At 42.4% G+C, this 24,355-nt stretch overlaps 1 long non-coding RNA gene across 5 annotated transcripts in view; it reads left to right on the top strand.

The window, feature by feature from the left end:
- Positions 1-24,355, top strand: part of LOC128101773 (uncharacterized) — an 87,282-nt gene that overhangs the window by 22,588 nt on the left and 40,339 nt on the right. For 4 of the 5 annotated variants that reach the window (XR_008215181.1, XR_008215185.1, XR_008215180.1 and 1 more), the window contains 2 exons: positions 11,328-11,408; positions 20,300-20,389. This is a non-coding gene — a long non-coding RNA (uncharacterized LOC128101773). Of the gene's footprint in view, positions 1-11,327; positions 11,409-20,299; positions 20,390-23,053; positions 23,964-24,355 lie in introns of those variants that run through there. The other variant, XR_008215184.1, reaches the window with a different exon arrangement.

The following is a 24,355-nucleotide window of genomic DNA, read 5'->3' as shown; positions in this document are numbered from 1 at the left end:
GAATGCCATAAAGGGGGGGGGAGTGGGGGCAGGGGAGAGAGAGAGAGAGAGAGAGAGAGAGAGAGAGAGAGAGAGAGGAGAATTTCTTTTTGTAAAATTACTGTGGTCCTCATATACAGCAAGAAATTGAGCAAAGATGTTTCTATTTCCTGTAGTAGAGGTAACACACACACACACACACACACACACACACACACACACACACACACTGACAGGCTAATGGCTACTTTCCCAAAGAGTGGTAGAAAGAAGTAGTAAATGGGACTGTGTTGATGCCAGGAGAAGACCCGGGCAAAGATCAAGATACCCAGCAACATATCGGATAACACATAATTGGCGGGTCACAGCCAAATGAGTGTAGTCACGCATCTCTGGGCAGGCCTTTGCTGGCGATAAAGACACTTGTAAACAATTCAGTCCCAGAACATGGCAATAATATGTTGATCCAGCGTGTAATGAGGTGTTCCTGGAATCAATAAGCAGTCATGGAGAGCAGGGAGCAAGGGCAGCGGCTGGCTTTTTGATGACCTTTTCTCACCGCCAAGGACCCCATCTCCCCTGAAGAGGACTTTTCTCATTTTGCAGCAAGCTCCGAGTGTCAGAACTTCCATTCGCAGCCAGCAAATGAACAGCCAGGCCCTGCATGCTAATGAAGTCCAGGCTATTTTGCACCTTTTCATCCGCACATTATGCTCTTGACTCTGGAGAAGGTGGGAATTAGGCCGGACCCCGGTGTCAGACTGCCTGATGGCTCGGCTCCGGAAAACTGGTAATTGAAGCTGATGACTGATGCGAGGGAGGCCTGAATTTGGAAATAAACAGTTTCAAGCACTGCATGTCATTTCTAGAGAGACTGCCGAGAGAATGGAAATGAGCTCCTTTTCTTGAATCTAATGCAGTTTCTCAGCAGGAAAAACAACGTCTTTTAGACAACAATGCCAGTCATTAAGATTTAAATGTTCTGGCGATAATAGACGTACTGGCCTCGGTGTTCACAAACAGCACTTATGTAAATGTCTTTCAACACCCAGATCTACATTTAATCCACGCCCAAGAAGATAACTGTGTGGGAAAGCGGAAGCAAATGCAACCAGGAGTCTATAAATATCTTTCATAAGGAGAGAGAGGGAACAAACAAACAAAAACCGCTGGCCAGCACCTCATCACATGGTTGCACCAGAAGCTGCACTCTACCTGGTCATTTTCTACACATTGTGTTCTCTTTCAAACGACATCCCAACCCTTTCATGTGCAAAGTCACCCATATTTTCCAACTATCCACAGCACCCATGCTATGGGCTCTCCCAGCTTAAGGTTGCAAAAGCTTGAAGCTGGACTCCTTTGCTTGCAATTTTTAGAAAGACATTCCCTCATCAGTGAGTTCTTCTAATATCACCAGACTGTCACGATACCCAGGCAAACATGGCGAATCACTGTGGTCGATCTTATCCCGCAGCCGAGATGAATTGGACGTTGCTGTATGCAAAAAAGAAAGGCTTGTAACCTGAGCACAGGCTGGTGTGTTTTAAGAGGCCTTAAAAATCATCTTTACTAGACATGGCGCCAGCCCAGCTCTTCCTGTGTAGGTAAAACACCTTCAGGGGAAAAAAAAATTACGAGCTCTGAGAAGAGGAGAGCGAGGACGCTGTTATTCATGGTGGCAGGCTGTCAGGGATTCATGAATAACCATTCCTTTGCTCTTTTCGCACTGTCTTTCCCTACCAGAAGTGAGGTTTTGATATTTCAGGCCTTTTCCAATTTAATAGTGACATACAGGATTCTCACATGCAGGCTCTGGTTTGTTAGAGGCATCAAGGGTATGAGTACAACTTGAGCCTGCTTGGATGTCATTGTCACTTCAGTTTAAAGGTAGCAAACCTATCTCACAAAGGATCAACACTGAATTATTTCAACATTTCAAAAAATATAGATAAGTAATGCATTTCTAATAGCGTACTTGTGGGGTACCAGATGGATCAATGAATATTCAGCAATTCTTTGCATAAAATATATAAAACTGAAGAAGAAATAGGTTAAGTATTAAACAGGCTTGCACGCACATGTGCGCACAAGCACACACACATGCACACACACACACCACACTCACAGTCACCTGCCCTTCCTTATGACAATGGAGCTCCATTGTGACTTTATTCCCATGTCTCAGAGGCTCTCCCAAGTCATAACGGTGAAAAAGGGAGAGAATTGAGGTCACCAAAATCTGATAATGACAACTACAGGCTCTCTGAGCATGATGGGAACACATGCACTAGGAATTCAATAGTCGTATAATGATCCCTTCCATGCTCTGAGCAGCACTGATGCTTTTTTGAAAAGCTTGTGTGTACTGTACTTCATCATCGGCCTCTCATTATAAGCTTATGGCACAAAGACAGAGTTATTAGCATTGTAGAAAGGGGAGACAGAGAGAAATCATGTGACTTCTTTCTTTAAAGATCAACAGCAAATACAATGGTCAAGCTAGGATCAGAACCCTGTTTTTAAACACCTGTCAACACTGTTCTTTTCTACAAACTCACACTTTCCTGAGTAGATATCAGTAACAATAGCTGTGCAGTGCCAGCTCATTTCTGTGGCCATTGTTCACAAGCCTTTCATCTTCTGCTGCTGTTAGGAGACTGAAATTATTTTTACTTGGAGTCAAGACTTGAGACTCCAACTGTCCTAAAAGAGAATAGCTAGCCAGTTCGAGGCCGTCCTCGTCTACATTGTGAGTTCCAGGCCAGTCAGAGTTATATGCTGAGACCCTGTCTCAAAAAACAAAACAAAACAAAGAAAAAAGCCAGGGCAAGAGTCTTTACTGGCCACTGATGAGGACTTCTACAACCTCCCATCCCTTTTGTGGGAAGACATGTGTACCTTTTCTGGGAAGTCTATTTCAATTCACCCCAGATAGGAAGCCAATGGCATGCCAAAGAAGCCATCCTTCTAAGTCCAGTTTGATGAGCCAGTGCGTTTGGAGGGGGCGGGGTGTCTGGGAGAGTGACTCAAGTAACGGCATTACCAAAAAAGTTACACCTTAGCATGGGTGACGACTCATGAATACTGAATCTCCAGAGTCCCCCATCTCCAGTCATCTCCCACCTCCTGTCTACTTTAACATCAAACACAGCTGGGGCAGGATTACCTGCAGCTGGCTGGGGGGAGGGTGGGGCAGGAGGCAGTGACTGGAGTCTCAAGTCAGGGTCTGATTCCCCCTCTACCAAGGGATGTTAACAGTCCTCACATATGAAGGTCTTGTGTGGGTAAAACCACAGCTGTTCTGATTTCCCAAGAGCAACTGCCATGTCATTCCTGGAGGACAGAATCCCACATCAAGATTCCTGCCTAAAAAAAAGAGTTACTTGAGGCCAGCCTGGTCTACAGAGTGAGATCTAAGACAGGCACCAAAACTATACAGAGAAACCCTGTCTTGAAAAAGAAGCGGGGGGGGGCGGTTAACTCAACATATCTAAAGGGTTAAGTACATGGTTTTGTCCCTGCTCAAAGTCCTGGCTCCATCATCATTTCAACGATAACAGAAGAGCAGAGTACTCTGGCTCCTATAACAAGAAAGCACAAAGTCAGTTGTCTAGAGTGGAAAAGAATAGTTGTTATGATGTCTCGTCCCAGGTTCCGTGTGTATTTTTAGTCTACCTGGCTTCCATCATTCTGGTCCAATCTTAGTTCCTTCTCAAGGTTGCCTCAGGGTTGTACAGTGGCTGCTGTAGCCTCGGTCTTCTCATCTGAAGGAAGAAGAAGGAGGGCTAGAAAGGCGAAAGAGCTGAGGGAACCATCGCTCCCCTAGAGGAGCTTTGTGGGATACCTCCAGCCCTCACTTTGTGCCTGCAACTTATTTCCATCTACAGAAAGGCTGGGAAGTGTGGATTTGAGGCTGTACATGTTGTTGCTACCAGAATGAGGATTATTTTGCTAAGAAGAGAACAGATATTGTGAAATTAATTTTTTAAGAAGAGCCCACTTCCACCAACATTCAATGTGCAAATGTAAGCAATTATTTAACTTCTAGGTCTCAGCTTATGATAGTGGCTCTTTCCTCCCTACTACACAGGGGATGGGTTAAGTTATAGTTTGGATCTGAAATGTTCCTCAAAGGTTATGTGTTAAAAGCTAGAACTGGAGAGATGGCTCAGTAGTTAAGAGCACTTACTGCTGACTAGGTTCAGTTCCTAGCATTCGCATTAGGTACTTCACAACTGCCTGCAAATCTAATTCCAGGAGATCTGATGCCCTCTTCTGGCCTCCTCAGGCACCTGCATGCACCTGTTGTGCATAAACTTTTTCAAGCACACATGTAAATAAAAAATAAATAAAAAAATTAAAAGTTTGCTTCCTAGTCCATGATGCTTTTGGAGGTTATGGAATCTTTAATAGGTGGGACCCATGGAAGGTCTTAGGTCAATAAGGGTGTTCCAGTGAAGGAGACTGTGGTATGTCTATCTCTGTCTCAGCCTCGCTGTCTTTACTTCTGCCTGCCATGAGGCAAGCAGCTGGCACATTTCCCACCATGATAAACTGCTTTACCCCAGAATCAAGCTCTATTGCTAACTGATCATGGACCAAAACTGAAAAAATCGTGAGTCCAAAGCAACTTTTTCTGTTTCTAAGCTGATTATCTCAAGTATTTATTATTGTAATGGTAAACTGACTGGCCCGGGTTATAAAGATAAAACTAGGTTGTTTACAAGATGCATTTGTTGCAAGTCCTGGCATGTAAATGTTAATATACAGCAGCCCAGGAAATGAGGTATGAGAATATGTTCAGCTTACTAGAGATTGGGAAGAGACAAATAGAACACCATGCCTCTCTTCCAAATGACAGCAATTAAAGTGAACAACAGTACATGGCTGGCAAGGCTGTAGGGAAATGGGCACTCTCAAAAACTACCAGTGGGCTATAACCCAATGATCTTAGAGGGGAAATTAGCAACAACCCTTCTCAGAATCCACCTTAGGTAAAATACCTATGAAGAGACCTGTCCGATGGGGGTCAGCACTGTATAACAGGGATGATAGTGGAGGAACTGGACACAACCAAAAGGAAAGTCCTGTTAAACTGGTACATCTCTGTCATGACTCTCTACATAGCAGATTAGAAAAAGGAAGATTCATTGTCATGGAAGACAAGGAAAAGGATGGACGATATGGCAAGGATCTGTTCAATGAAAACAAGCTGCAGGATGACATATAGGTAATGTGTGTTTATGTATGTCTCTACTGTATTCACACACACACACAGAGAGAGAGACAGAGACAGAGAGAGAGACACAGAGAGAGACAGAGAGAGAGACAGAAAGACAGACAGATATATACTTGTACTTTTCTAGCTAGTGTTTTGGAAAGGTATGCACCAAACAAATCACAATCCACTCTGAGCCTGGGAGAAGGGGAAAGGCTGAGGACCTTTGTTTTGGGGTTTGTCTGTGATGAAGTACTCTCTTCTTGTAATATCGTTGGTAAGGAGTTCTCCATAACTGTCCCATCTGCATATCTTGTGAGCAGAGACATTGGTGGTATTTGTTAGACATTTTATTCTTTTAAAAATTAAAAAGATATTTAAAAATAAACTGACAAAACAAAAACATATTAAGGAGGCACCAGGTGATATTTTGATACATTTACATATTGTAGAATATTTAAATTAGGTTAAGCATATTCCTCCTCTAATGTTTATCCTTTCTGTATGTCAAAAATACTTAAAACCTTTGAGTACGTTATTCTATAGTCACTCTACTATGCAGTAGCCATTAGACCTCTTTACTCCTATCTAACTGGAACTTACTTTCATTGGTCAACATCTCCTCAGTCCTCCTCTTTCTCTGTGCTCCCCAGCCTCTGGTAACAACTATTCCATTCAGCTTTCTTTTCAAAGGTATTTATATAGTGAACTGCCATGTATCATTGTGTCCTTGAGAACAGCTAGATAGTAAACCATTTCAACAGCGGTTACTGTTGTTTATCTCATGATATAAAAATGCTTACCGTGAGAAAGAGAAGCCAGTTCAGCCATGGGAAGCTCATCCATGGAGAGAAAACTCAATTAGGGATTCCAGTGGACTACTTCAACTTCTCCAGTTGGCTCCTGTTGGATACTGTGAGCACCTATTTTCATAATGTCCTCTCTATCTATCGCTCTTTGGTCTTTTACTTGAAGTCTCAGCGAGGGGACGCTCTCTAAAGGGAATTCCAATTGACTGACTCTGTAGAGCTTCCCCACTTGGTTTCTGCTCGATGTTTTGAGCAACTGAATTGACAATGTTTGGCCATGTGCCCTATCTATCTATCTATCTATCTATCTATCTATCTATCTATCTATCTATCTTTTATCTCTCTATCATCTTATCTATCTCTTATTCTTTTCTTTATTCTTTTACTTTGGCTTGGTATATAAAGAACAAACCCACTCATTCAAATCAAAAGTATGGTCATCATAGATCATTCTCTTGACTGTAGAGAACACCTTGGAAGATAGAAGAGCAGCCCATTCTGAAGAAATGTTTCCTATCCAGCATTAAAACTGGCAATATGTTCTTCTAGGGAAACATTTGAACAAAGCTTGCTATGGTCACTTTAAAAAACTGGGTTTCCGGTGTCACCACGCTTGGCTGTGTCCTTGACCACACAGAGACTCTGTCTGCCATGTGATCAGATTAAAGGCGTGTGCTACCACCCCCTGACTTCTGTTTATGCCTATTTGACCTTCGATCTCCAGGCAACTTTATTTATTAACATACAAATAAAATACTACATTTCAGCGCAAAAAAAAAAAAAAAACTGGGTTTCCTAAGCTAGGATTTTTCAAGTCTGATGCAAACATCCTGTGTATATAGTACCCATCAGGGTTAACCTCCACATCACCCCTATGATACTTTGTGGACATTTTGATCAGATGCACATTTGTAAACATGGAAATTCATGGTTCCTATGAGCAATAAAGTTCGTACCTCTGACAGGAGTCTTGCATCTTCTACCAGCAACCATGAGATTAAGGCAAGCTAAAACCACAGATTCTGTAATTTACTTTATGAAAGAATATAATACAAATACTCAAAAGGACATAAATAATAAGTATACCATTGAATCTTCAGAAAACGGACTGAGCCAATCAGTGAGTGTTGTGGAATATTCCTTTACATTGTGTGAAGATGTGTCACTGTGATTGGTTTAATAAAAAACTAAATGTCCAATAGCTAAGTAGGGAGGTATAGGCAGGAATTCTGGACAGAGAGCTCTGGGAAAAAGAAAGGCAGAGTCGCCAGCCAGATGTGGAATAACCAGGATGGGCATAATGGAGATAAGGTAATGAGTGTGTAGAAAAACATAGATTAAAAAATATGGGTTAATTTAAGTTATAAGAGCTAGTTAGAAACAAGCCTAAGCTAAGGCCGAGCTTTCATAATTAATAATAAGTTTCTGTGTCATTTTTTTCTGAGCTGGCAGCCCCCAAAGAAAAGTCCGTCTACAAGTGAGTAGTGCGCCTTTGGGGTCTCAGCTTCAGTTTCCACCTCTAGGCTCCTGCCTTGAGTTTCTGTCTTGGCTTCACTTGATAGTGGACTGTAACCTGTCTGCTCAAATAAATCCTTTCCTTCCCAAGTTGCTTTTGGTCATGGTGTTTTATCACAATAACAGATCAGAAATTGGTGCCAGACAGTGGGATCTTGCTGTGATAGACGTGACCATGTTGGTTTGGAGAAGGGCTGTAGAAGCATTTGGCTGGGAAAGCTATTGAGCAGTGGGAACTTGAAAGATAAGAATGTTGATGGAGTTTGAGGGCAGCTTGTTCTACATAGTGAATTCCAGGATAGCCAGAGCTACACAGAAAAACTCTGTCTTAAAAAAATGTTGATGGAAATGCAGATGGTTGAGGCCTGGCTTGTGAAGCTTCAGAGGGAGGCAAAGACCCTATTAGGCTGTTCATGTGATAGTTTACATTAGCAATTTGTGGAACAAGTGAAACCTACTCGTGCTTCATTGTGACAGTTGATGTTGACTATCTGGGGCTAAAAACAAAGACTTCTGTAATTAATTAGAGACCAGCATCATTGAGGCAGAATATTCTGGGAAGTGTGCCGCGTCCAGCATACCTTGGTCTAGAAACCTGACTGGGGCAATGAGGGAATAAAGAAAAGGACAGGCAGGCAGACATACAGAAAAGCTTGGAATCAGGTGGTGGGCTATGCTCATGCTGATGGAGGGGCACCCTCTAAGCATGCTCTGGAACCTCATTGCATTATTATGCACATCACAGGAGGGAGGCTCAGCTAGTCTCAGTAGGTGGTTTCTGTGGGACTGCAGTCTCAGGTTACAGTCATCTGGGAGCAGGAAGTTGCAATGACTAGTTTTGCAGATACTGGTCAATCCTTTCTAAATACTCTTGGACCAGAGGAAGGCTTTGCCAGTTTCCTCTGCACCTCACCTGGTGTGTTGGCTAGTTTTATGTTAGCTTGACAAAAGCTAGCGTCATCTAAAAGGAGGGAACTTCAATTGAGATAATGCTTCCATAAGATCAGGCTGTTTGTCATTTTCTTAACTAGTGATCAATGGGGGAGGATCCAGCCTGTTGTGGGTGGTGCCATCCCTGGGCTCGTGGTCCTGGGTTCTATAAGAAAGCAGGCTAAACAAGCCATGAGGAGCAAGCAAGTAAGCAGCACCATCAGAGTCCGAGAGAAGTCCCATAAAAGACCACCAGTCATGATGTAATCAGCAAGAACGTTTATTAAAAATTACCCACGTGTTGGGGGTCTAACTATCTGACAAACTGGCAAAGAGCGAGCCTGAGAGAAACTCACAGGCTCCTTTTATACACAGCTGAAGGAATTCTAAGGCCGTTTGGGTCACTTTACGATTGGCTTAAGCAAGTGGCAATCTTATTAGTACATTTCTAATTGGTTAGGGCTATGGGGGGTGGGAAGGCTAAGGCTATAGCTTTTCCATTCTTGGGCAAGTCTGGACAAGTCCCAGGCTATGTCCTTAGTTGGTTATTATCTGTGAGGCATGAGGGGGAGGGGTTTGCCCAGGTCTAGTATGTGCAGGAACTGAGGTCTAGTTCTTAACTGAGTTATTAGGAGCTTGTCATGGTTTTTGCCTGGCCTTCTCAAGCGCTCCTCCATGGCCTCTGCATCAGTTCATTCTCCAGGTTCCTGCCCTGCTTGAGTTCCTGCCCTCAGTGCTTTTGATGATGAACTGTGTGGTGGTTTGAATAAGAATGGCCCCCATAGACTCACATTTGAATGCTCAGGGAGTGGCATTAGGTGGCATGCCTCCTTGTTGGAGGAAGTGTGTCACTAGGGGTGGGCTCTGAGGTTTCAAATGCTCAAGCCAGGCCCAGTATCTTCCTGCTGCCTGTGATCTGGATGTACAACTCCCAGCTCCTTCTCCGGCACCATGTCTGCCTGTCCACCACCATGCTTCCCACCATGACAATAGTGGACTAAATCTCTGAACCTGTAAGCCAGCCCCAGTTAAATGTTCTCCTTTATAAGAATTGCTGTGGTCCTGGTATCTATCTATTCATAGCAAAAGAAACCCTAAGACAAACTGCTATATGGAACTGTGAGTTAAATAAACCCTCTCCTCGCCAAGTCGCTTTTAGTCATGGTGTTTCATCACAGCAATAGTAACCCCTCACTAAGACACCTGGAGAAAGGCTTTGCCAGTTACCATAGGTTTGAGGCACTGGGGTCATGGACACAGCTGTGCCCATGTCAACAATACACATTCACACAGGACTTCATCCATCCTTTACACATGTTACTCAGGCTTTCCTCCATGCCCATATGGAAGTATATCTTTAGGGTCTGCTGTAGGAGGATCCTTCTATATGCTGTGAATATGTATTACTCTCATTGGTTAATAATAAAGCTGTTTGGCCTATGGCAAGGCAGGATAAGGTTAGGTGGAACACAGTCAAACTGAGGACTGGGATGAAGGAGGGCAGAGTTGGAGGAGACATTAGCGAGTTGCCCAAGAAGCAAGAAGAATGCCAGAGGACTGGTAAAGCCATGGACCAAGTGGCAATACATAGATGAATAGAAATGGGTTCATTTAAATATAAGAACTAGTTAGTAATAAGTCCGAACTATTTGTAATTAATATAAGCTTTTGTCTGTTTATTTGGGTCCAAGTGTTCGAGACAGAAAAACTCCACCTCCATTTACAAGGGTCAGCACATAGAAGCTGTGGTTGGGCTAATGGAGGGACAGAAAGCCAACAAGCTGGCAGCAGAGCTTGTCAAATATTGTAGAAGAGTCTCCCACATGATACTGGTTTTGAGGGCAGGGAGGGTTCGTGGAAAGCCTCGAAACTTGGCACTGTGTGAAAAACATTGCTCACACACAGCCATGTGTTTTATAGTTTACCCGTCAGGCAAAGTGAGTGGGCATTTTTAAACTGCTAACTAATGTAGGAGGGCCTAGCTCACCGTGGATAGTTTTCTCCCTAGGCAGGTAGGCCTGGGTTGTACAGTTGAAGTAGCTGAGCAAGCCAGCTGTATGTGGGCATTACTTCCATTGGTGAGGACAGACTAGCTCCCACCTCTTCATACTTGGTGAAGAAGTTTCAGAATGAATTTTATAGGAATAATATATTAGTTTCTTTTCTGTTGCTGTGATTAAAAAAAAAAAATACCCTAACAAAAGTGAGCCAGTAAGTTCCTCCAGGGTCTCTGCATTAGTTCCTGCCTCCAGGTTCCTGTCTTGGCTTCTCTGGATATGGAATATAACCTACAAGCTAAAATAAACCTTTTTCTCCCCAATTTTCTTTTTGTCATGCTTTTATCACAGCAACAGAGAAGCAAACAAGGACAATATTATTGTATGTTTTTTATTATGGAAGCTTTGACCATGGACACAAGTAAAAACAATGGTATGATCCCCTATGCACCCAGGGTCCAGTTTCAAGTGGGTACTTCTGATATTAAATTATAATTACAACTTAGTCACTAAAGAATGAGTCTCTCAGTCTTGACAGAGACCCAAGCAGCACATCACAGCATCTCTCTTCAGCTGAGAAAGAGTGTGTTGAATGACATTTCTGTGGTTTGAATTTTGTGTCTGCGGTTGTTTAAATGAGAAATGTGCGTGCGCGCGCGCACACACACACACACACACACACACACACACACACACACACACACACACATCATGTGCTCATGAACACTTGGTCCCCAGCTGATGGAGCTCTTTGGAAGGTTATGGAACCTGTAGGAGGTGGGGCCTGGCTGGAGGAAGTCTGTCACTGGAGACAGCTTTTGGGGGTATATAGCTTGGGCTCACTTCCTGTTCTCTCCCTGTCTCTGTGTCTTGTAGATAGATGAAAATGTGAGCAGCTAGCTTCTTGTTCCTGTTGCCATGCTTTCCCCACCACGATAGACTATGTCCTCTGGAACGGTAAGCCAAAAGAAACTCTTCCTTCCTTAAATTACTTTTGTCTTTTTTCTCTTTTTTGTCTAATCACTACAAGAGAAAAGTTACTTACTACAGTGTCTCTTCAAAACTCATGCTGAAGCTTCATCCTCAAGTGATAGTGTGGGGCTTTAGAGGAAGTGATTAAAGTATGAGAGCTCCGTCCTCATGAATGGAAGCAATGCCCACATGAAGTGATTACGCAGACCTATGTGATTTATCTCCCACTCTCCATGCTATTATAATTCAGAACATTTTCCTTTCCTCTTTGGGTGATTTTGGCATCTTCGTTGAAAGCCAATGGATTATACACTTGTAGTTCTACACTTGATACTGGTCTGTTACATTGGTTTATGTATGTGTGTTTGAAGCAATATCACCCTATCTTCACTAGTATAATTTCACATTAAGTCTTGAAATCTGGTAGAGACAAAAGTTATCCTAAGTTGCTCTTTTTTCTCTCATGACTGTTTCTGTTAATTTGGATCCTTTACATTTCCATATACATTAAGAATCAGTTTGTTGATTTCTAAATAAAGCTTGCTGGAATGTGGATTAGAAATATGTTGAGTAAATGGGTCAGTAGGGGGAGAATTTCCATCTTTATAATATTGAGCCTTCTAAGCACTGAAAATATTATCTCTTTTATTCAGGTTTTCAGTTTTTCTTTTTCTTTTCTTTCCTTTTTTTTTTGGTTTTTCAAGACAGGGTTTCTCTGTGTAGTTTTGGTGCCTGTCTTGGATTTCGCTCTGTAGACCAGGCTGGCCTCGAACTCAGAGATCTGCCTGGCTCTGCCTCCCGAGTGCTGGGATTAAAGGCCTGTGCCACCACCACCCAGCAGATTTTCAGTTTTTCAAAGTGATATTACAGTACTGGAAGCACGTTGCAACTCTGTTACACTCATCTCTGGGTGTTAGATGTTTTTATGCTATTGCAAATGACATTTCAAAATTCCTTTTTCTAGGAATGGGGTGATGACACAGTGGATAAGAGGACTACAGTTTGGATTTCTAGCACTTATGTAGTACCAGGAGGGCCTGCAGCCTGCTGATCATCCCTCAGGATGCAGAGACAGAGGATCCCCAGAGCAAGCTAACAAGATAGACTAGCTGAGTCAGCAAGCTCTGAGTTCAATTGAGAGACCCCAAGTCAAATATATAAGGTAGAGAGAAATCAAAGAAGATGCCTAATGCCATCTGCCTTTTATACACACAGGCACATACATGTAATTATGCATGCATATATTTATTCCATGCACATATATGCACACAAACATTTTTCCATTTATTTGTTTATGGTACACAGAAATAAAATTATTCTTGTTTGTGGAACTTTTCTAACAGCTTTATTCTATTTGTTCTAGTATAAGTATCTTTGGATTTTCCACAATACAGTGCATCATTTGTGAGTTGAGACAAATGTGTCTTTTTAGGTATTGATGCTCTTGTTTATTTGGTCTGTCTCTTTTATTCTGTTATTTCTTTCTCTTCGGTGCTTGCTGTTTCTTGAAAGTTTTCTTATCTTAGTTTTCAGGGCTCCTATCTGGGGATCTTGTCTGCTTTAGTGTATTTTGTCTCTTGTGTTTCATGGTTGTCTAGAACAACGCCTTTATTCTTCACTTAGGTGACAGGGCATCAGCCATTCATTCAAATACAAACACTGTACAGAATGAGGAGCAGCCTGCATGAGAGAAGATGGAGAGTTGGGATTTGGATCCACTAGTTTGAGATGCCCATTTTCTGAACTGTTCAAGTCACTGGCAGAGAAGTGACACCAGAGAGGGCAGGCTGATTTGTTCACCATCAACATGTATGTGACGTTGGACATGTGGCTAATGATGGCATTACCCATGAGAGTGAATAGAACAAGAAGACTGAACTCTAGGGACATTGTAGAGAAGTGCCCACCAGACCTGCTAACAAGGGAACCCATTAGAGAGCTGACTAAGTGTCATTATAAAAGTCTTCTGGGGTTTGCAAGGGAAGTATCCTGGGATAGAAAATGGAAGATAAAGAGAATGAGGGGTTTGGGCAGTGGGGTGGGGATTGTGAGGCAGGTGACAGTGGGTGAGCAGCATGAGAAATAAAGAGTGCAGATGATTCTTTGTCTAATGAGAAGTCATGCCAAAAATACCTTGGAAGAGCCTGTCTTGAACAGTGCAGAGAGGTTTCCAAAGGAATCAGAGCCTCTTCAACAACCTGGGCTACTTTTGATTGTTGAATGTCTCCAAACTCCACTTAATATGACTACTCTCTGGGTCTTGAGTTTTTTTCTTTCCACATTTTTCTACTAAACTTGATAGATGAGGACTCAGCTCTCCATCTTCTCTTCCTCCATGGGCCCTTTGTGTTTTTTCTTCTGGGAACCATTACCAACTTTCCATCCCTTCTTTTCCACTAAACATATGTTGCAGTGACCACACAGTTAGAAAATCTCTTGCTTTATGTATATGGAGCTGGACACTCACGTGCATCTTTTCTGACTGTAAATATTTTTTTCCTTTTTGAATCTGGATGTATTTTCTACCATTGATTCAATCTGAACCACTTCAATTATAGAAACATAAAATCCACATGGGACTCCTTGTGTGTGTGAAATGGAAGCCTCATCAAATATTAAACCACACACACACACACACACACACACACACACACACACACACACACCACCTGAGTCTCCCTTTTATCCCAGTAACAAGGGTGAGAAACTCTTTGAAATCCTCCTGAATTCCATGTAAATGACCAAGGCAGTTAGGTAGCAAGTGATCTTCAAAGCAGGCGCATCCTTCCAATGAATGTTTGCACTGATTTCATTATTCCTCAAGGCTCACTGATGCCAGAAAGAACAAAGAGATAAGGGGAAAAAGTATCTCTTTGATTGCCCCCCTTGGTGTGTATTTTAGAGGGAGGGTGTGATATTGGACCAATTCTCTGGTCATTTAGGGACTTTCCGACATTCTATGTTAGCATTGGTTAAGAATAGGAACTTCACATGTGTTGGTGGGTGGGGTAAGGACAAGCTGAATTACAGGGTCAGATGTCCCCATGTTCTATCTGCTGTTTGTTACTCGATCTTTATGACATTGGGGATTAAGCTGTGTAAGAGGAGGTTAAAGGTTAGGGGTGCAGTTCAGTGGTAGACAAGTGCTCAGCACTCACTAGGCCCCAGATTTAATCTTCAAAACCACAAGTAGAAACCAGCAATAAACATACAAACAAGAACTCCACAAAAAGATTAGAAAGAACCAATAGTTATCTTGATCTAATATCAGTTATTGTTTGAACTTCAAACGATTAATCCTTGGTGCTGTAATGGTCAGTGCTTTCATCTTTAATGTGATTTTTCAGTTTGTGATTTTAATTTGTAATAGAAGAAATGCATCCTCAAAATGCAAAATATGAAACTCTGGAATTTGATGCCTACAATCCCCCAGACTCCTTATTGTCACAGCAAAGACTGTATCTCAAAGATGTTCCAGAACTGAAGGCCCCACAGGACCATCTTGGCCTTACCATGCTATAGAAAAAGAAACTAGAAAAGGTGTTCAATGTGTATTAAATAAACAGTATCAGCTGCCTTACTCAGGGATTTCCTAGCAGTTGGGGAGGAGGTTGGTGTTCAATGGTGTGGTGTGTGTGGTGTGTGTGTGTGTGTGTGTGTGTGTGTGTGTGTGTGTGTGTGTGTCAGGGGGCAAATTAAGCTAGTGTTTTTTTGGTGGAAGCAGAATACCAGAATAACATACGACCTTTTTCATTATGGAGAAAATTTTTCTGACACTTAAATTCTGGTATTTAAAAAATTATTATTAAGAAAATGATTGTTAAGAAAACTTAACAGGAAAACAATTTATTCATTAACACCTAAGGAGAAATGGTTTTGTTATTTTAATCTAACTACAGAGAACTCAAAAGAACACAGAACCTTAACTGTTTTGGCAAGAGGAAGCCATAATTTAGTTTGTGTGCTGACCCAACTCTGGTGAATACTAGTAGGCTATTTACCTCCGTTCTGTCCTGTAGACATATAGAGAGAAGACGTGTAGCAAAAAGAAACAGGTAAAATCAATTTTAAAAGTATATATAGTTCAGTTACCACAATAGATTTAAAATAGTTTTCATTTCCATATATAATGTGAAAATGTTTGTTTGTATGTATGTTTGTTTTGTTTTGTTTTGTTTCCCCATCTTATTCTGTCTCTGAATTCTAAACATGTATTCGACACTGGTGACCCAGCTTAAGTTAGACATTACAATTTCAGTGGTTAAAATGACATTTAACCTTACCCAAACAACACACAAGCTGTAGAATATCTCGAAAAACCAAAAAAAAAAAAAAGAAAGAATATTTAACATAACTTTAGTTTTAAATTTCAAATTAATTCAAATGGAAAATATAATAAAGATCACATCCTCACTCACTGTAACCACACGTTTGGCGGTTGCATGTGGCTGCTGGCTGCTATCAGTTTTCTCCAAATGCTATTTCCATCGTGGCCCTAATCAAGCCTCTCTCCAATCCTCCAGCAAGAACTTCCTGGGTTGGACTGTTTCCAGCTCTGAGCTGAATTACATTGTTGCCAAATTCATGCTGAAGCCCAACCCTCAGCAGCTCACAATGGGGCTGTCTGTGTTCCGGGAAGGGTATTTAAAGATGCGATTAAGGCAAAAATGAGGCATCTGAATGGTAGCTTCTTCAGAGAGGGGATTTGGACACACAGACTCCAGAGGTGCTTGTACACAAAGAAAAGCCAGAGGGACAAGAAGGCTGGCCACTTGTGGCCCCAGGGGAGAACGCCAACCACTGACTTCTGTTGCATAAGCCACCTAGTCTATTGAATTGTGTTGTGATAATGCTAGCAAAGTAAAAAAGTAACCAAGCATGTGGAGGGTAAATAAAGTTCATATAAGCGCGCTAGTCTTTTGGAAGTATACCTTTCTTTTAGCCACTGGCTTCAGATTTAGATATATCCCAGGGATTCCTAAAACTTGGATTTCAGAACCCATTTTAAGAAAGCAGGTCCACAGGCTGCCGGATTTGGTTTGTTTCTTTAGATGGCCTTGCATTCATCCTTCATCAGCTTGCTGGCTAGGATGTTGTGTCAGTTTTCCTTTTGGAAGCTGGTGGGTGAATGAGACGCACCCCCAAATCATAAACACACAGCTTTGAGGTTCAGAATGAAGTGTCTGCACCCATCAGGTGGAGTCTCTTGCCTTTGTCCAACACAGCCATTCAGCTTCTTCATGATGACCAAAGTTTGTTAATAACATTTGTGCCTATGCTAATACAATCAGAAAATTATGCAGCCTGTCTGCTTCCTCCCAGAGAGAACGGGGTGATCAGCCATTAGTGATTCACACTGATGAGCCTCTACTAATTGCGTAGAATGTAATTAGTGATTATATAATATTTGAGCTCTTGCAACTGTCATTAATGTCCACAATTCACCAGAGATGGGCCCTGCTGAATGGAGTATGATTGCTGCATGCTAAATCTAGTTAATCTGAGGTATGGTAATCAACACCGGGTGCACTTTAGGCAGTGGTTAAAAGCACTGGTGACCTCGAGAGAGAGAGAGAAAAAAAAAATCTCACCCCTGCCACCTACCAAAGTCTGAACTGCATGCAATAGAGATCTCTTTCAAAGAGGAATTTAATTATGAAATGGCCTGGAAAACTCAAGGGCACAGTTATTGCATGGCTTTAACCCCTTTAGATTTTTATTTTTTGTAACAGATACAGTGATCAAAATGTTGTATTGGTGCTGATATTAATTATGACACATTAGATTATTGACTCAGGTTGTGTTATATGTTAAAAGTTCTGATGGTTTTTACCACGTGGCTAAGAACTGGATTAAGAAATAGTTCCTGAGGAGCAGGAGAGGTACTCAGCATTTCAGAGCCCGCACTACTCTTAGAGAAGACCTGAGTTCAGTTCTCAGCACCCTTATCAGGCAGCATATAACCACCTGCAACTCCAGCTCCAAGGACTCCCACACTTCCGGCCTCCATGGGCACAGGCATTCATGTGCATATAACCCAACACAGAACCCCCCCCCCACCACCACCACCACACACACATAGTTAAGAATGAAATAAATCTCAACAAAGGGAAATAGTGCTAAGGTGTGGTTCAGCGGCAGAGAGCAGACAAGCTTAGGGTGTGTGAGGTCCTGAGCCTGATACTCAACTAGGAAAGAAAGAAAGAAGAAACAGAAAAGATTCTTCCTGAAAGGAAAGCTGGCTAGATGGCATATGGGGTGCGGGGGTGAAGGCCATGCAATCCACAGGGTAGAAGGAGAGAAAAATGACCGCATGCTGTTCTCTGACTCCATGTAGGCCTTGTGGCATGGCTGTAACACACGCACTCAAGTGAGCACAGAGTTTAAATGCCCCTCAAAAGGGCCATGTGTTAAAGACTTGTTCTCCAGTGTGGCATTAGAGAGAGATGGTGGAACATTCCAGAGGTCCAAAGAAAGTCTGGTCATTTAAAGGCCATGTCTTTGTAGAGGATCATGGGGTTCCAGCTCCCTTCTCTTCCTCCTTTTTTCCCCCATCCCAGTTACAAGTGGTTTTGCTGTGCTCCCCACCAGGATGTGCTGCCGCCTCAGGCTCAAAAGCAGCAGAATCAACTGATGACAGACTGAGATCTCTAAACCCATGAGCCGGAACAGTTTCTGCTTGTAAGTTATCTCAGCTCTTTGTCAGAGTGATGGGAAGCCCACTGTTCCGTGTGGTCCACAGGTTGATCTATGGCAGCCATACTGTCAGTTTTGAATGAGTAGGTTTAAGTGCACAGAAAGCAAAAGTAAATGAATAAATGGCAAGTAGCAGATAGAAGGAGGAAGTATACAGGGAAACGCCATCAAAGCAGGAGTTCACGACATCTGGCCTGGAAGGAGGAAGTATACAGGGAAACGTCATCAAAGCAGGAGTTCATGACATCTGGCCTGGAGCAGGCTGACTGAGAAAGCAAATGATGGTAAACTCAGGTACTTACAAATGCCCAGAAGAAACTGACTGGGGAAACTGAAGCAGTCAGCTGGAGTTTCCAACTGAGCTTTCTCTCCATGGATGAGTTTTTCATGGCTGAACTTCCGGCTTCATGCTTCCACTGCAGGCATTTTTATACCGTGTGATAAACAGCAGCAACCTCTGTTGGAAATGACTTCCCTTATAGCTATTTGCAAAGACACATGTTCTTTTTTTTTCTTTATTAAGAAATTTTCTACTCACTATACATACCACCCACAGATCCCACCTCCTCCTTCCTCCCACCCCCCAGCCCTCCCTCCCAAGCCACCCCACATCCCCACATCCCCCAAATCAAGGTCTCCCATGGGGAGTCAGCAGATCCTGGCACACTGAGCCTAGGCAGGTCCAAGCCCCTTCCCACTGCACCAAGGCTGTGCAAGGTGTCACACCACAGGCACCGGGTTCCAGAAGCCTGCCCATGCACTAGGGATGGATCCTGATCCCCCTGCCTGGGTGCCCCCCAAACAGTTTGAGCCAAACAACTGTCTTCTGTAACCAGAGGGCCTAGTCCAGTCCCATGAGGGCTCCACAGCCACTAGTCCACAGTTCATGGGCTTTCACTAGTGTGGCCGGTCATCTCTGCGCATCTTCCCATCATGATCTTGACGTCCCCCACCTGCAGAATCCCTCCTGTCTTTCATTGATTGGATTCCCGGAGCTCAGCCTGGTGCCTGGCCATGGATCTCTGCATCTGCCTCTATCAGTCACTGGACAAAGTCTCTATGATGACAGTTAGACAGGTCACCAGAGTAGACCAGTCCAGGCACCCTCTGGACCACTGCCAGCAGTCCAAGGTGGGGTCATCCTTGTGGATTCCTGAGAGCCTCCCCAGCACCCTGCCTCTTCCTATTCCCATGAGGTCCTTATCTATCATGGTATCTCCCTCCCTGCCCCCCACCCCACTCTGTCCCTGTTCCAGCTCGACCCTCCCATTCCCCTATGTTCTCATCCCCCACTCCTCACCCCTGTCACACACACACACACACACACACACACACACACACACACACACACACACCCCCGCCCCATTCCCAGTTCACTCATGTAGATCTCATCCCCTTCTCCTTCGCCGCTGGACCATCCATGAAGACACATGTTCTTACCCGTGGGATGTTTTCTATTTTCTTCCCTCCCTGTCATAGAGTTAGGGAGACCAGGCCATTTTGTGGCAAAAGTCTTGGAGGATACTTCACAAAAGCATGTTTAGATCTTGTGTGTGTGTGTGTACAAACTCCACTTCTAGAGCCAGTTTCTCAGTGAACTCAAACTAAAACAGCATGTAACACTTTACTGATGTAGTGTACACTATACTAACACCCCCCCCACACACACACATTCTTAGAGGGCCTCCAGCACCACCAAACTCTATTTGTGCCTACTAGTAACAAACTCATAGATGATGTCTTTTCTGGCTCTTCTACATCTCCATTTCACTTTCTGACTCTTACTTCTCAGAGTCACTGCATCTAACCTCAAACCTTTGCCTAGGTTCTGTTTCTTCCTTTCCATCCTATCTCAAGACCCTCTCACCCTAAGGGGCTATAACCAACCGCAAGGATGTCTAGGAGCTACTTCTACAATCAGCAAACTCCAAGTAGTCTTTTCCTTAATATATTGTTTTTACCAATCAGTTTGTGCACATTGAAATCTTTTATGCTAGCTGTAATCTGTGTATTAAGTTGCAGAACCGATTGATAGCTGTGGAATTCCAATGTGGAATCACTACTGGTTTGTAAATTTCCAAGGGCTGAACCTTGGAAACAGGGTCCCATTTTTCAAAAGATAATCAGGTAAGTGTAGACCTTGAGGAGAATAGCTTGTGATTGAGGTAATCTCTTTCCAGGTGTGCACTTTATGAAAAACGGAAAATACCAGCATCCTTGCTTTGTAAGGTGCTTCTTCCTGGTTATTTGAGCAGGTCAAATTCCTCCAGGTATGTGTTTTGGGACTCTGGGAAAGTTCTGCTGAACAATAATGATGACAGGGATTTGCATGATATACTTTGGGTCAAACTTTGTGTTATATGAATTATCATGGTTCTCAGTTACAAATGGGGAGTCTTACCTAAGAACATCTAACCTATAAATGATGAGGAAGAAAGTTGGCAATGATCCGACTTGCCTGGAGGCCAACATTGGTTTTTGAGCCAGAAGATCAAAGCTATCAGCATCCCTTGCTTCTGTTTCTCCTTCATGGCTTGCATGGGGTTAAGGAGCAGTAGACAGCAGCAGGCAATTGTATTTGCCCAGGTCTTCTCATTTACATTGCCCCTCCCCCAAGCACTGCAAATGTCTTTGTCCATAGGCTGCCCCTAAGACTTTTTTACATCTTTGGTCAGTGGAAGTACCAGGAATTTTTGTCTGTGTAGGGCAACTCTTACAGGGCTATAAGAATGGTGGTATGTTTGTCCTGCTGTGGACATGTTGAAAATGGACCTATACTGTTTCCATACCTCCCGGGGTTGGACTCAAGCAAAGTTACCTCCGCAGAGAATTTGCTTGACACTTTACCTTGCATGTTTTCTTCCATGTCCTGCTTCGCACCCTTCCATCAGTCTTTAATTGACACTGACACAATGCCTCATCCCAGGGAATGCAACTGGAGACCTGATCCTAACACAGAACCTAGGAAAAAGTCTATTAATTCTAGAAGCCAAAGTCACTCAGAAAAAAACAAAAACAAAAACAAAAAAAACTATAAGACAAACTTGAATTAGGAAGTGTGAACAAGGTTACCCATTTTTTGAATACAGTTGGAAAGACTTTACATGTCCTAGTTAATTGATTAACTCAACAAATTATGGCACATTCATTCAGTGGAATATGAAGCCACAACAATGAAGCTATCCCACTTTCACCTAGCGAGAAGTAAGCTCAACCTATTTGATTGAGAGGGAAAAAATGAAAAGAAAATGTGCAAAACAGAAGGTACAGAATAAGAAGGTAAATGAACTCTTAAAATGTTGGTATTTGTTATAAACATGTAACTTAAAAGCACAGAACACAGACGAGTGAGATGACTCAGCAGGTAAAGGCATCTGCCAGCAAGGCTGATGACATGGGCTTGATCCTTGAGACCCACATGGTGGTGAAGGAGTGAACTGACTTCTGCAGATTGTCCTGTGACCTCTACATGTGTGCTGTGGCAGGCATACCTACACACAGAATACATAGATTTAAAAAAAAATGAATCTGAGACTGAATTTGAAAGAGTATACATTCATAAAATAGAGAAAAGTAGCCAAGCTGTCAAACAAAACTTTGCTATTATTAAAATGAATAACATGCTCTGAAAAGATCAGAAATGTAAGATGATTCCTGACCTCTGTAAATAAAGGAGTGCAAAGGGAAAACAACAATAGACACATAGGTTAGTGTAAAAAAGGAATGGTTTTGCAAAGGTATCTGATGAACTGAAATCTTCTATGAGATCGTAAAGGTGATGAAAATGCCTGGCATCCCAAACTTACTGCAAGAAGAGATAACTCCAAAGTGGTTTCTTACCCATAGTTTGGGGAAACATTTCAATTAATCCTAAAGAAAATAGGAGAAAGGAAATAGTAAAGACAACACCAGAAATTAAATAAGAAAGAGGTATAGAAGAAAACCCAACCATTTAAACAGTTAGTTCAATGAAAAAAAAATGATTAAAAAGCTTTCAACTTCTAGCAAGACTTATCAAGAAGAGAAAAATGCTACAGCTCATTCAAAATAAGCATGAGAAGGAATGTGTTTACCACTGCCTTTCTGCACCCTTTTGTCATCCTCCCCCCACCAGATCAGCGTGTCTCTCAACAATCATCTGAGAAACGTCTATTTCCAGCAGATGGTGATTAACACAGAGATTCGCAAGTGCAGAGAATAAGAGACCACTGACTGGTCAGCCCTAAAGGGAACATATATACCACACCCTGCCCCCCAAGACTCGGGGATCATTGTGGGAGAGAAGGATGAATGATTGTAAGAACTGGAGGAGGTGGATGAGTACATAGAAACATCTGGCCACATCAGGGCAGTTGTAGGATCTCACATCAATTGCAACAGCATGCATAAAACCTGTGCAAATCCAAGTCAGACCAAATCCCTACATGGAGAGGGGAGTTCAGCATACAATCCTATTCCTAGCCGTGGATGGAATGGTGACTGCTAGCTTCTGGGCATAGGAGAGACAGCTTCCTCTAAGAGTCTTAAGAGTCCTGGGATACACTGACCACTCTCCAGTGCAAGATCACATGCCCAAGAATATTTGGGCAGCATGCATTGCTCTAGAAGTCATAAAAAAAGAAAAAGACACAAAGTTGCATGGGGCAGGGATGGAGATTGGATCTGAGAAGTGTTGGTGGAATGAATACGATCAAAACATGTACGAAAGTCAAAGCTCTCAAAGAACTAATAAAAAATAAGCAGAATGTTATTACTAGAGAGCCTTTAAAGAGATCAGAAGCAAATATTTTGAACAACTTATCCCAATATACATCTAGAGAAATAGTACAAATTAAAAAAAAACTATGAAAATGAATACATGAAGAAACAGAAATTTTAATTATCTTCTTATATCTATTAAAGAAGTGGAATTCATAATTTGGTTTTTAACACAGGGTCCCATTTGCCCCAAGCTGGCACTGAATTCACTATGTAGCTGGAGACTACTTTGAACTCCTGTCTTCCCGCCTTCACCCCGAGAGCGTTGGGATACAGTACATATCTTACCCATTTTATACTGTGCTCAAGATGGGCTTCATGCATGAAAGGTAATCGATCACCCTACCAACTGAGCTACAAATTCTTAATTTTGAAAACTTCTCAATAAACATCAGAAGAGAGGGCTTCATTGTTGAAATCTTCCAACATTTACAGACGGTATAATGCCAAACTCAGTTACGGTGCCTGGGCCTTGCAGAATTGGTTTGCCATGGATCCTGAGAGTGTCTGTTTATCCCTGTTGTCTATCTGCTGTACTAAATCTGCTTCCTGTGCTAAATCTGCCTTGCCTGATTTATGGGAATGTTCTGTGTCAGTGGGCTTATGCAATTGACAGAAAACCTTTGCAGAGAACTTTTCTAGTCTAATAATGTGTATGTATCTACGTCCCACAGAAAGCCTCGCAGTTAATGGTGAGTTCCTGAGAGCTTTCCTTCTGTAATTGGGAATGAAAGAAGGATGCCTGCTGGCACCCCATTTCTTTAGTATCATAAGGTAGTTCTGGTCAGTGCAAATTGGAGAGAAAAAGGGAGCTTACGAATGTTGGAAAGGAAGAGAAAAAGAAAACAAGAAGAATTAATAAAACAGATGACACAACTGATACATAGAAAAGCAGAAGCAGTTTACAGGTAATTACAGTTAATACATGGGCTTAGTAAGACCAACCAGCCTTATCCCCAAGACAGTACCAAGGATCAGATGTGAGCTTTTAAAGAATTGTACTATTTCTGATACCATTTAAGATAAAATACTTAGTAATAAAATATGGATATGCAAGAGTCCTACAGAAAGGACCATGGAAACTGAGAGAATTCCTAATGTTGTAAGGATGCTAATTCTTTCTAGTCATCCAAAGATTCAATGTAAAAACAGAAGCTGTGTGTGTGTGTGTGTGTGTGTGTGTGTGTGTGTGTGAGAGAGAGAGAGAGAGAGAGAGAGAGAGAGAGAGAGAGAGAGAGAGAGAGAGCGGGGGGGGGGGATACAAAGAATCAAGAATAGTCAGGGGAATTGTTAAAAACAAAGTTCACCTAATTACTGGTGTGTTCTAAGACCACATGGAAAAGATGCAAGATGCACAAACAGATCAGTGGAGCCCAAGGCCCAGAGCAGACTCACACATACTTACACTTTTGACTTTGGTGGAAGAGTGTCACTGGAACTCAATAGGAAAAAGATGGTATCTTCTACAAATAAACCTG

The sequence above is a fragment of the Peromyscus californicus genome, unplaced genomic scaffold (assembly GCF_007827085.1).
Source record: "Peromyscus californicus insignis strain IS unplaced genomic scaffold, ASM782708v3 Scaffold_7__1_contigs__length_154581171, whole genome shotgun sequence".
Classification (NCBI taxonomy): domain Eukaryota; kingdom Metazoa; phylum Chordata; class Mammalia; order Rodentia; family Cricetidae; genus Peromyscus; species Peromyscus californicus.
Note: the sequence above shows the minus strand (reverse complement) of the source record. Positions and strands in the feature narration are given on the sequence as shown.